The sequence below is a fragment of the Prionailurus viverrinus genome, chromosome F2 (assembly GCF_022837055.1).
Source record: "Prionailurus viverrinus isolate Anna chromosome F2, UM_Priviv_1.0, whole genome shotgun sequence".
In the NCBI taxonomy this organism is placed as follows: Eukaryota; Metazoa; Chordata; class Mammalia; order Carnivora; family Felidae; genus Prionailurus; species Prionailurus viverrinus.
This window is the reverse complement of record NC_062578.1, coordinates 38146702-38159397: the sequence shown is the minus strand read 5'-3', so window position 1 is coordinate 38159397 and position 12696 is coordinate 38146702. Positions and strand designations below refer to the sequence as shown.

General features: G+C 38.5%; 1 long non-coding RNA gene across 4 annotated transcripts in view; it reads right to left on the bottom strand.

Annotated features, from left to right (window-relative positions):
• Window positions 1-12696, bottom strand: part of LOC125156369 (uncharacterized) — a 117820-nt gene that overhangs the window by 31210 nt on the left and 73914 nt on the right. For 2 of the 4 annotated variants that reach the window (XR_007148559.1, XR_007148560.1), the window contains exons 3-4: window positions 11217-11396; window positions 9829-9987 (exon numbers count right to left, since the gene is read on the bottom strand). The exons of the other annotated variants lie outside the window; for them this stretch is intronic. This is a non-coding gene — a long non-coding RNA (uncharacterized LOC125156369). The remainder of the gene's footprint in view (window positions 1-9828; window positions 9988-11216; window positions 11397-12696) is intronic. 4 annotated transcript variants of the gene reach the window in all.

The following is a 12696-nucleotide window of genomic DNA, read 5'->3' as shown; positions in this document are numbered from 1 at the left end:
TCTTGTTACATAAAGCTATTGCCAGAATGTTTGTAAACACAATATTAAAAAAAAAATTGTCTCTGTATATTCACAACAAATTATGATAAATTAAGTGAAAATTACATTTTTGTTCTTCTTGTGTCATATTTTACTAAGGCTTTGTGCCCCATATCTACTGCTGAATTATTTACTGGTAACGTTAAAAGGAATTGATCAACCATTTCACTTTACATTTTTAAATAATCAGGTAACATGAAATACAATTTGATGTGCAATTTTGCTTGTTATACAGAGTATGCTAATTATAGTGGTATATGCACAAAACATTTTGGCATAAGAGGCTGAATAAATGCTATTTTAGTTAAAAAAATAAAAAAATAAAAAACCATAGACAACCCACCCCTATGACTTGTATCTTTAGAGAGATAAGGTATTGAATTTCTAAAACAGTATGCAATAAAAAAGGAGTATTACTTTACAAACAATAAGGAGATGCTAGAGTTTAAAAATATGATATACAAAGGGAATGCCTGGTAAAGAGATTGATGATAACGTAGACAAAGAGTCTAAAAACTAGTACTAAAGGAAATGGATTAGAGAAGAAAAAAGTGAAAAAAAAAAGATTAGTTTGAGAGAGTCAACATTCAAACTTTAAGAATTTCAGAAAAATAGAATGGAGAAAATAGAAAGAAGGAAATCATTTTAAGAAAATTGCTCATAAATGAAGGACACAAGCATTCAGATTTGAAAGGGCCCAATGATGCCCAGTACAGAGAGTGAAGGAGGCCCGGATCAAGGTCTGATGTATATAAAATAATGAGACTAAAGAGACCAGTGGGGAAAAGAGAAGATCCTAAAAGCTTACAAAGTTTAAACTAAAAAAAAAAAAAAAAAAAAAAAAGAATCAAAATGGTATCAGACTTCTAAGGAGGAACACTGCAAGCCAGAAGCCATTATGGAAATATCCAATATTGTGAGGAAAAAGAATTTGCAGCTTAGAATTGTATACTTAGTTATTAAACAGGTAAATAAAAACAAATTTTAGGTGTCTGTGACGGTTAATTTTATATGTCAGCTTGGTTGGTCCACAGTGCCCAGATATACGGTCAAACATTATTCTGGGTGTTTCTGTGAGGAGAGTTTAAAAGTTAAATCAGTGCACTCTGAGTAAATCAGGTAGCCTTGGATCATTCAGGTGGGCCTCATCCAATCAGTTAATGATCTGAATAGAACAAAACACTGACCTCCCCTGAGCAAAAGGGAATTCCGCAGCAAATGGCTGGCTTTTAGACTGGAACTACAACCTTGGCTCCTTCCTGGGTCTTCAGCCTGACAAAGCTTGTACTTGGACTGCAGCATTAACTCTTCTCTGAGTCTCTTATCTAGCCTGCCTTGGAACTTGGACTTACTAGTCTCCATCATCAGGTGAGCCAGTTTCTTAAAACAAATCTCTTTATACACACACACACACTTCCTATTGGTTCTGTTTCTCTGGAGAATCCTAATAAACAATTTCTCAAAATTTTCACTTTCCATGTGCCCTTTCTTGGGAAGCCCCGGAAGAATGCACTGTACCCAATCATGAGAGTAAACATAGAAAAAGACACTGCATCCAGGACATAAGGTGCTCAACAGAGGTGAGCACATAAGGGAATTCCCAGGTTAAAGGGGAAGGAAGTGTCTATGATGAGACAGCTGTACCACAAGCCAGAAAACAGCTAGTTCGTCAGGAGCAGAGGGGAGGGCTCCAGAGAGGATGTCTAAGACAGAGAGAGAGCAAGAGAGACAGGGAAGAAGGAGAAAGAAACTCATAGACAATGGGAGACGTGACTGTTTCGAGAGGTGGAGAGTTTAGGGAAAAATTAGTGATAGATAAATAGAAAGTAAACAACTGACAAGAAGAATAATGGCCTCCGGAGAACATGAAAAGCAATGTAAGCAAGGATAAGTAATTGTAGTATAAGACATAGGTCAGCGGTTATACAGTAAACATCAAATTGTAATTCACTGGCAGAAGCTGAATGAAGGACTAGGTGAATTAATATTTACCCACATGCCATCATATAAAAGAGTAATGAGGCTCTTCCTGCAAAGAAAACATACACAAAAAAATATACACATGTTTTTATTAATATAAAAAACACGTGAAGGTACAGAGTACTGCATGAAGTATGCTACTGTTGGGTAACAAAAGAAAATATTTAAGTTTATATATCTACTGGAACACGAGCAAAATAGCTCTGTGAGGACACACAAGATAACATCTGAAGACAGGATGTGGTATCTGGGACACAGAACGAAGGGAGAGCTTTTCAATGTTTGTAACTGTTGAATACTGAACTATGTGAATATACTTTCAAAAAATAAAAGTACGTAAAAAATTCAGAATTTCTTAGCTTCAGAAATATAGATATATATAATGTATGAATATAAGTATATAAGTCTAGAAACATATATTCCACCATTAGATGACTGGGGATATACAAAATTAATTCTGTCTTGCACTTAAAAACATAATCCTGAAAACCCCCAACTCTTTCAACCAAGATTTCCCCTGTTCTTTTCTGGATGTTTATATGCAATGCTGAAGAGATTGTTTCCACGCCTATATGATTCTATCACCCAAAGAAATATTAGAGACACCAAATTACCGAATCTGCAGTGTTAGTTTCTGAGAAACTAAGAGTTAAAAATACCTATTTTCGACAATAAATATAAATCAATTTAATAATCTAATGAAAGAATTTTTAGCATTCCCTCTGCTTGCATTCAAGTATATCTTTGTTATACCAGATTACTAATTATTTTTTTCCATTTGTATGTACTACGTTGACAACTTGAAGGCCTCTTCTGATTGAGATGCTCAAAGATGTCACCCAGAATGACGATCTTAGTTTCCTTCCACTTAAATTCGACCTTTTCCTAACGCTCTTAACTCTTTGATTTCAATTCCAATTAAAGGGAACTCCTGCATGTTTCAAAGGGAAGTGAGTGGCTGGGCCTTCTGTACCTACCGAATCAGTCTTACTTTATAGAGACCAGTCAAGAAGTTGGGCAAAAGTGGGAGCCATGCACACAAGTACTTTCCAGGGACCAACGCTAAGGTGGCTGAACAACACAACCATCTGCTCCATGAACTGGAGTACCACTGCGGTATTTGAAGAGATCCCAGTGCAAAGATCAAGGACAGTAGTAGGTCATGGGGAGGGCCCATTTTGGCAGACGATCTGAAGGGCTCCATAGAAAAAAGCAGATAAAGAAGAAATGAAACTACAGAGGCTCATCTTCACCTAATTCTTTGATTTGTTTGTCCCTTATAGTAAGGTTAAGGTCTTTATATTTCATGTTTATTTCTTTCATGAAAAAAAAAATCAAAGAACAAAGAGGCACAGCAATATTTATGTGAACGGGATGACGACTTACAAAACTGACGTGACGGTTTTGTGATGGCTACACTAATTTTCTGACACTTTTAGGGTAGTAACATATTTTTCTTGATGAAATGAATATCCTAATAATATTTTTTAAGTAATTAATTGTTGTGGGGAATAACCTTAATACTTTAACACTTGATATATCAGTGAATATGAACAGCAAAGTATTGCCAGAAACAGATGCTCAGAACAGTTAAATGTGCTCACGGTGTCTTTTAATATCAAAGCTGTAAAGGAGATATGTGAGCATCCAGAAGCCGTTAAAGTATGCTGAGTCATTAAAGATTATTAGAGCCAGTATCTTTTCCCTACCTCTTACCTAACTTTTTTGAACGTCTAAATTTCTATCCAATAAGATGTTGCTTTAGACTAGTACATTTTCTGTCCTAGATGGAGCAGAGCATAGGGGTTATTTAAAAATGTAGGTTCGGGAGAAAGCCGTCCCAGGTCCTGATTCTAGCGTCACCACTTACTAGCTCTGTGACCTTGGGAAATATTCTCCTTCAGTCTCTCAGGGGCTGTTTCCTCATCTGTGAAGTAGGGATGAAAACAGTAACTATCTAATAGATTTATTAGGAGAATTAAGTGTAGTAACAACCAAAACAATTTAAAATGGTTGGTATATTGTAATCACTTCATAAATATTGGACATCATTATTCCAGCTGCACCCAAAAGAGTTCTTTAATTTTTGTGGTGTACTTTACAGCAAAGATGTGCCCAACTTCCAGACTTCTGGAGGGCAGAATTGAGGTAAAGCTGAAAAAAAGAAAGGAAGGAAGGAAGGAAGGAAGAAGGAAAGAAAGAAAAAAAAAAAAGGAAAGAAAAAGTTAACCCACTACTTTATGACCATACTGATGGGAAGAACAATTAGCCCCATAGAAAACTTCTGTGGCTGATAAAATTCCAGTGTCAAAATCTTTATGGCAAAGACCCTTTTTACAGAAGTGGTGCTGATTTTGCTTCTTTCACAAGTGCCGCTTCTGTGTACCATGGGGAATTTTGGTTATATTGATTCTGCAATAACATGAACAGTTCAGAGCTATAGTATAATAGTTGTTGGCAAGCAAGAAAAGTTGTCACTTTATAGGCTATCTAGTTTTACTCATTATTTGGGTAGGAACCATATTCTTTTGTGACTTTCTACATCTTAAATAGAAGCAGACTAACTTGGACATTATTTTGTAGAATAATTTTTATGCTCTAGTGTCTTTCTCCTTTAATCCTAGAGGTCCTATTGTCTCACGTGTGGTGGTTCAATTTTTTAAAAATATTTTTCTCTTTGTTCTTCTGCTTGGGTAAATTTCTAGTGGTTTATGGACCCTTTCTCCTGTAATCAGCCATTAAGGCTCGCCAGTAACTTTTTCACATTATATAATGTACTTTTTAGTTCTAAAAATTTCTATTTTGTTCTTTTTCAATAGATTCTATTTCTCTGCTTAAATTTTAAATGTGTTTATCTATTATAAATATATTTTCCTTAATATCCTTGCACATAGTTAAAATAACTGCTTTAAAAACCTTGTCTTCCAATTTCAATATCTGGGTCAACTTAGGTCAGAATCCATTGAAAGTATTTTCTCTTGAGCAGGATCACATTTTCCCCTTTCTCTATATGTCTAATAATTTTAGATAATATCCTGGACATTATAAATTGAAAAAACTCTGGATTGTGTTTTATTCCTTTGAAAAGTATTCATATTGCTATTGTTTCAACAAGCAGTTAACTTGGCTGAGCTAACTCTCCAAGCTTTGTAATTCCTTCATGGAAAACAAGTGAATACCAATTGTGCATGCATAGTTCATGGAATCAGCCATAATGGTGGACAAATTTTAGCACAGAATTTAGAATTCCTTCCTGTATTTCTCCCTTTTTTGAATATCTTTTCTCATTTTCCAGTTACTATAGCCACACCAAATTCTGTCTTCTGGATTTCTCAGCTAGTAAGACTATGGGTTTTTTAGTGAAGCTTTAGTTACCTTTCTTGGAATTTATTGGAGTTTTTTTTCCCTCAGGCAAAAATAAGTATATAAATTAAAACCTTAACGGGGCGCCTGGGTGGCGCCGTCGGTTAAGCGTCTGACTTCAGCCAGGTCACGATCTCGCGCTCCGTGAGTTGGAGCCCCGCGTCGGGCTCTGGGCTGATGGCTCAGAGCCTGGAGCCTGTTTCAGATTCTGTGTCTCCCTCTCTCTCTGCCCCTCCCCCGTTCGTGCTCTGTCTCTCTCTGTCCCAAAAATAAATAAACGTTGAAAAAAAAAATTAAAAAAAAAAAACCTTAAAATAAAACAAGTATAAAAAAATGAAAACCTAGAGTTCTGGTTCAAGACGGTGACACAGAAAGATCTTGAATTCCCCTCTTCCCACAAACACATTGAATTTAAAGTTACATGTGGAACAATTTTCTATGAAAAAATCTCCGAGCTAGCTGATTGACACCTACATATAGGGATAACGAGAAAAAACACCCTCATTCAAAATGGTAGGACAAACTGAGATACAATCTTTGTTTCTTTAAAAAAAATTTTTTTTTAACGTTTATTTATTTTTGAGACAGAGAGAGACAAAGCATGAACGGGGGAGGATCAGAGAGAGAGGGAGACACAGAATCTGAAACAGGCTCCAGGCTCTGAGCTGTCAGCACAGAGCCCAACGCGGGGCTCGAACTCATGGACCGTGAGATCGTGACCTGAGTCGAAGTCAGATGCTTAACCGACAAAGCCACCCAGGCGCCCCTCTTTGTTTCTTTTTTAATTGAAATATAGTTGACACACAATGTTACATCAGTTTCGGGTAAACAATATAGTGATTTGTCAAGTTTATATGTTATTATGTTGTTATGCTGTGCTCACCACAAGTATAGCTACCATCTGTCACCATATAACACTATTACAATACCATTGACTGTATTCCCTATGCTGTACTTTTTATCCCCACGACTTGTTCATTCCATAACTGGAAGCCTATAGTTGAGGCACAATCTGGTCGTTAACCCCACCCCCAGTGCATCAGCCTACAACTGGGAGGGAACTCACAACACCAAATTCTCCCTGAAGAGTAAAGGGCTGCAACCTTACATCTGGCACTTCGGTTTTTAAGACCTGCACCTGAGAGACAAATTCCCAAAACATCTAGCTATGAAAACCAATGGGGCTTGTGTGCATGAGACCATAAGGCTATAGCAAACTGAGAAACAGTTCTTAATGGTTCCCAAGGACTTGCCCATCTCAGGGCCCAGCACAGAGACAAGCAACCAAGAGGTGTCCAGACTTTCTGTGAAGGGGCCTGTTGGCCGAACTTGTAGCACTGACCTGGGGACAGGCATCTAATTTAACATACATTTTCTAGCATCAGCAATCAGACAACAAAAGGAAATCAAAGGCAGTAAAATTGGCAAAGAGGAAGTCAGACTTTCACTTTTTACAGATGACATGATATCATACATGGAAAACCCGATAGATTCCACCCAAAGTCTGCTAGAACTGATACATGAATTCAACAAAGTCGCAGGATACAAAATCAATGTACAGAAATTAGTTGCATTCTTATACACTAATAATGAAGCAACAGAAAGACAGATAAAGAAACTGATCCCATTCACAATTGCACCAAGAAGCATAAAATACCTAGGAATCAACCTAACCAAAGATGTAAAAGATCTGTATGCTGAAAACTATAGAAAGCTTATGAAGGAAATTGAAGAAGATACAAAGAAATGGAAAAACATTCCATGCTCATGGATTGGAAGAATAAATATTGTTAAAATGTCAATACTACCCAAAGCTAGCTACACATTTAATGCAATCCCAATCAAAATTGCACCAGCATTCTTCTCGAAGCTAGAACAAGCATTCCTAAAATTTGTATGGAACCACAAAAGGCCCTGAATAGCCAAAGTAATTTTGAAGAAGAAGACCAAAGCAGGAGGCATCACAATCCCAGACTTTAGCCTCTACTACAAAGCTGTAATCATCAAGACAGCATGGTATTGGCACAAAAACAGACACATAGACCAATGGAATAGAATAGAGACTCCAGAATTGGACCCACAAAAGTATGGCCAACTAACCTTTGACAAAGCAGGAAAGAATATCCAATGGAAAAAAGACAATCTCTTTAACAAATGGTGCTGGGAGAAGGGGAGAGCAACATGCAGAAGAATGAAACTAGACCACTTTCTTACACCACTCACAAAAACAAACTCAAAATGGATAAAGGACCTGAATGTGAGACAGGAAACCATCAAAACCCTAGAGGAGAAAGCAGAGAAAAACCTCTCTGACCTCAGCCGCAGCAATTTCTTACTTGACACATCTTCAAAGGCAAGGGAATTAAAAGCAAAAATGAACTATTGGGACCTCATGAAGATAAAAAGCTTCTGCACTGCAAAGGAAACAATCAACAAAACTAAAAGACAACCAATGGAATGGGAAAAGATATTTGCAAATGACATATTGGACATGTCCAAATCGATAAAGAGCTCACCAAACTCCACACCCGAAAAACAAATAATCCAGTGAAGAAATGGGCAGAAGACATGCATAGACACTTCTCCAAAGAAGACATCCAGATGGCCAACAGGCACATGAAAAGATGCTCAACGTCACTCCTCATCAGGGAAATACAAATCAAAACCACACTCAGATATCACCTCATGCCAGTCAGAGTGGCTAAAATGAACAAATCAGATGAACTATAGATGCTGGTGAGGATGTGGAGAAATGGGAATCCTCTTGCACTATTGCTGGGAATGTGAACTGGTGCAGCTGTTCTGGAAAACAGTGTGGAGGTTCCTCAAAAAATTAAAAATTGATCTACGCTATGACCCAGCAATAGCACTGGTAGGAATTTACCCAATGGATACAGGAGTGCTGACGCATAGGGGCACTTGTACCCCAATGTTTATAGCAGCACTTTCAACAATAGCCAAATTATGGAAAGAGCCTAAATGTCCATCAAATGATGAATGGATAAAGAAATTGTGGTTTATATACACAATGGAATACTACATGGCAATGAGAAAGAATGAAATATGGCCTTTTGTAGCAACGTGGATGGAACTGGAGAGTGTTATGCTAAGTGAAATAAGTCATACAGAGAAAGACAGATACCATATGTTTTTACTCTTATGTGGATCCTGAGAAACTTAACAGAAGACCACGGGGGAGGGAAAAGTTAGAGAGGGAGAGAGCCAAACCATAAGAGACTCTTAAAAACTGAGAATAAACTGAGGGTTGATGGGGGGTGGGAGGGAGGGGAGGGTGGGTGATGGGTATTGAGGAGGGCACCTGTTAGGATGAGCACCGGATGTTGTATGGAAACCAATTTGACAATAAATTTCATATTAAAAAAATAAATGAATGTTTGGTAGAATTTACCTGTGGGAAAAAAATAATTTAACATACATTTTGAAGTCCACTGAGGTGCTTTCCGGGTAGAGAGGCTAGTGGGTACTATATTTGCAAGCTTTCTGTCTTGCTCCAACTTGCAAGTTTCTCTAGGAGTTTGTACACTCCTAGATGAAAATACAGGGGGTAAGCTTATTAACACTCATCTTGGTGGGGCACCTGGGTGGCACAGTAGGTTGAGCATCTGACTCTTGATTTCAGCTCAAGTCATAATCTTGTGGTTCATGGGATCGAGCTCCAAGTTGGGTTCTGTGCTGACAGTGAGGAACCTGCTTGGGATTCTCTCTCCCTCTCTCTCTCTGCCCCTCCCCTACTTGCACTCTTATCTCTCTCCCAAAATAAATGAATAAACGTTTAAAAAAGGGGTCTTGGTGATAATCTTTTGGATTGGACAACAAAAGAAAAGGTAGAAATACCAAAAATAAAAAAGTGGGACTACAACAAATAAAAGAACTTCTGAATAGCAAAAGAAAGGATCAACAGAATGAGACGACGACCTGTGGAATTGGAAAAACATATATGCAAACCACATATCTGGTGTGGGGCTAATATCCAAAATACATAAAGAACTCATAAAACTCAATCGAAAAAAAATAATTTGATTAAAAAATGAGCAGAGGATCTGAATAGACATTTTTTTCAAAGAAGACATACAGATGACCACCAGGTACATGGAATGGTGCTCGACATCACTAATGATCAGGAAAATGCAAATCAAAGCCACAATGAAATATCACTTCTCACCACTTAGAATGGCTATTCTCAGAAAAGATAAATAACAAGTGTTAGGAAAGATGTGGAAAAAGGGATCTTTCGTATACCGTTGTGGAATTATAGGCATACCTTGGACACATTATGGGTCCCATTCCAGACCACTGCAATAAAGCAAATACTGCAACAAAGCAATGAATTTGTGGTTTCTCAGCATATATACAAGGGATGTTTACACTATACTGTAGTCTATTGAACGTGCAATAGCATCATGTCTAAAAAAATTATATACATACCTTACTTAAAAAAACACTTTATTACTATAAAATGCTAACCATCATCTGAGTCTTTGGCAAGTCGTATCTTTTTTGCTGGTGGAGTGTCTTGCCTTCATGTGAGTCACTGATGACTGAACAGGTTGCTGCTTGCTGAAGGTCAGGGTGGCTGTGCAGTTTCTTAAAATAAGACAACAACACAGTTTACCAAGTGTACTGACTTTCCCTCCCATAAACTATTTCTCTGTAACTATTTGATAGCATTTCACCTGCCGTAGAACTTCTTTCCAAAGTGGAGTCAGTCCTCTCAAACATTACCATTGTTTAATCAACTAAGTTTATATAATATTCTAAATCCTTTGCTGTCATTTCAACAATCTTTACAGGATCCTCACCATTAGTATATTCCATTTTAAGAAATCACTTTGCTACAGGTGATTAATAGTACACTTATCATGGCGAGCACTGAGTAATTTGTAGAATTGTTGAATCATTATATTGTATATCTGAAACTAATATAACACTACATATTAATTATACTTCAGTTAAAAAAAAGGATCTACTTTCTTTGCTTCTTCATAAGAAAAAGTCCTCATCTGGTAAAGTTTCATCATGAAATTGCAGCAATTCAGTCACATCTTCAGACTCCACTTCTAATTCGAGTTCTCTTGCTATTTCCACATCTGTGGTTACTTCCTCCACTGAAGCCTTGGACCCCTCAATGTCATCCATGAGGGTTGGAATCAACTTCTTCCACACTCCTGTTAATGTTGATATCTGGACCTCTTCCCATGAATCTCAAATGTTCTTAATGGTCTAGAATGGTAAATCCTTTCCAGAAAATTTTCTTTTTTTTTTTAAATTATTTTTAATGTTTATTTATTTCTGAGACAGAAAGAGACAGAGCATGAGTAGGGGAGGGGCAGAGAGAGAGGGAGACACAGAATCAGAAGCAGGCTCCAGGCTCTGAGCTGTCAGCACAGAGCCTGACACGGGGCTCGAACTCACAAACCATGAGATCATGACCTGGGCTGAAGTCGGTCGCTCGACTGACTGAGCCACCCAGGCGCCCCCAGAAAATTTTCTTATTTATTTATTTATTTATTTAGAAAGAGAGGGTGGGGGAGAGAGAGAGGGAGAGAGAGAATGAGTGGGGGAGGGGCCTAGAGAGGGGGAGAATCCTAAGCAAGCTTTGAGCTGTCAGTGCAGAGCGCAACTCGAGACTCGAACCCACGAACTGTGAGATCATGACTGGAGCTGAAATCAAGAGTCAGATGCTTAACAGACTGCGCCACCCACACGCCCCATCCAGAAGACTTTCAAACTACTTTGCCCAGATCCATCAGAGGAATTGCTATCTAGGGCAGCTACCACCTTTAAAAATGTATTTTTTAAGGAATAAGACTTACAAGTTGAAATTTCTCCTTGATCCACGGGCTGCGGAGTGGTTGTTGTATTAGCAGTCATGAAAACAACATGAATCTTGCATCTCTCCATCAGAGCTCTTGGACGATCAGGTGCATTGTCAGTGAGAAGACATATTTTGGAAGAAATCTTTTTTTTTCAGAGCAGTAGTTCTCAAGAGTGGGCTTAAAAGATTAAATACACAGATTTACATGTTGTAAATAGAGGTGCTATCATCTAGGCTTCGTTGTTCCCTTTACAGAGCCCAGGCAGAGTAGATCTAGCATAATTCATTCTTAAGGGCCCTAGGGTTTTCAGAATGGTCAGTGAGCATTGGCTTCAACTTAAAGTCACCAGCTGCATTAGTCCCTAATAAGAGAGTCAGTCCATCCTTTGAAGATTTGAAGCCAGGCATTGACCTCTTCCCTAGACTAGCTGTGAAAGTCCTTGATGGCATCGTCTTTTTCCAACAGAAGGCTGCCCCAGGTCCATTGAAAATCTGTTGGTTAGTGTAGCCGCCCTCGTTAATGATCTTAGCTAGACCTTCTGGAGAACTTGCTGCAACTACCACATCAACACGTGATGCTTCACCTTGCACTTGATATTATGGAGACAGCCTTTTTCTTTAACCCTCATGAACCAACCTCTGCTGGCTTCAAACTTTTCTTTTGCAGCTTCCTCACCCCTCTCAGTCTTTGTAGAATTGAAGAGAGTTAGGATCCTGCTCTGGATCAGGCTTTGACTTAAGGTGGTGGCTGGTTTGCTCTTCTAGCCAGACCACTCAAACTTTCCTCATATCAGCAATAAGACCGTTTTGCTTGATCAGTTATGTGTTTACTGGAGTGGCACTTTTTACTTTCTTCAAGAGCTTTTCCTTGGCATTCGCAACTTGGCTGCTTGGTGCGAGAGGCCTAGCTTTCAGCCTATCTTGGCTTTTGACAGGTCATGATCTTGCGGTTCACAGGTTTGAGCCCTGCTCTAAACTGCCAGCACAGAGCCTGGAGCCTGCTTCCATTTCCCTGTCTCCCTCTCTCTCCACCCTGCCCATGCTCACACTATGTCTCTCTCTCTCTCTCAAAAAGAAAATAAATAAAATTAAAAAAATAAAATAATGTGTGACTCTCCCTTTCACTTGAACACTTAGAGGCCATTGCAGGATTATTAAGTGGCCTAATTTCAATATTGTTGTGTCTCTGGGAATAGGGAGGCCAGAGGAGCAGAAGAGAGATGGGGAAACAGCCAGTAAGTGGAGTGATCAGAACACACATCTCATTTCCTAAGTTCTTGGTCTTTTTTTTTTTTAATATTTATTTTGAGAGAGAGGGAGAGGGAGGGGCAGAGAGAGAGGAAGACAGAGAATACCAAGCAGGCTCCATGACTAACACAGAGTCTGATGCGGGGCTTTCAATCTCATGACTGTCAGATCATGACCTGAGCCAAAATCAAGAGTTGGGCACTTAACCGACTGAGTCAACCAGGTGCCCC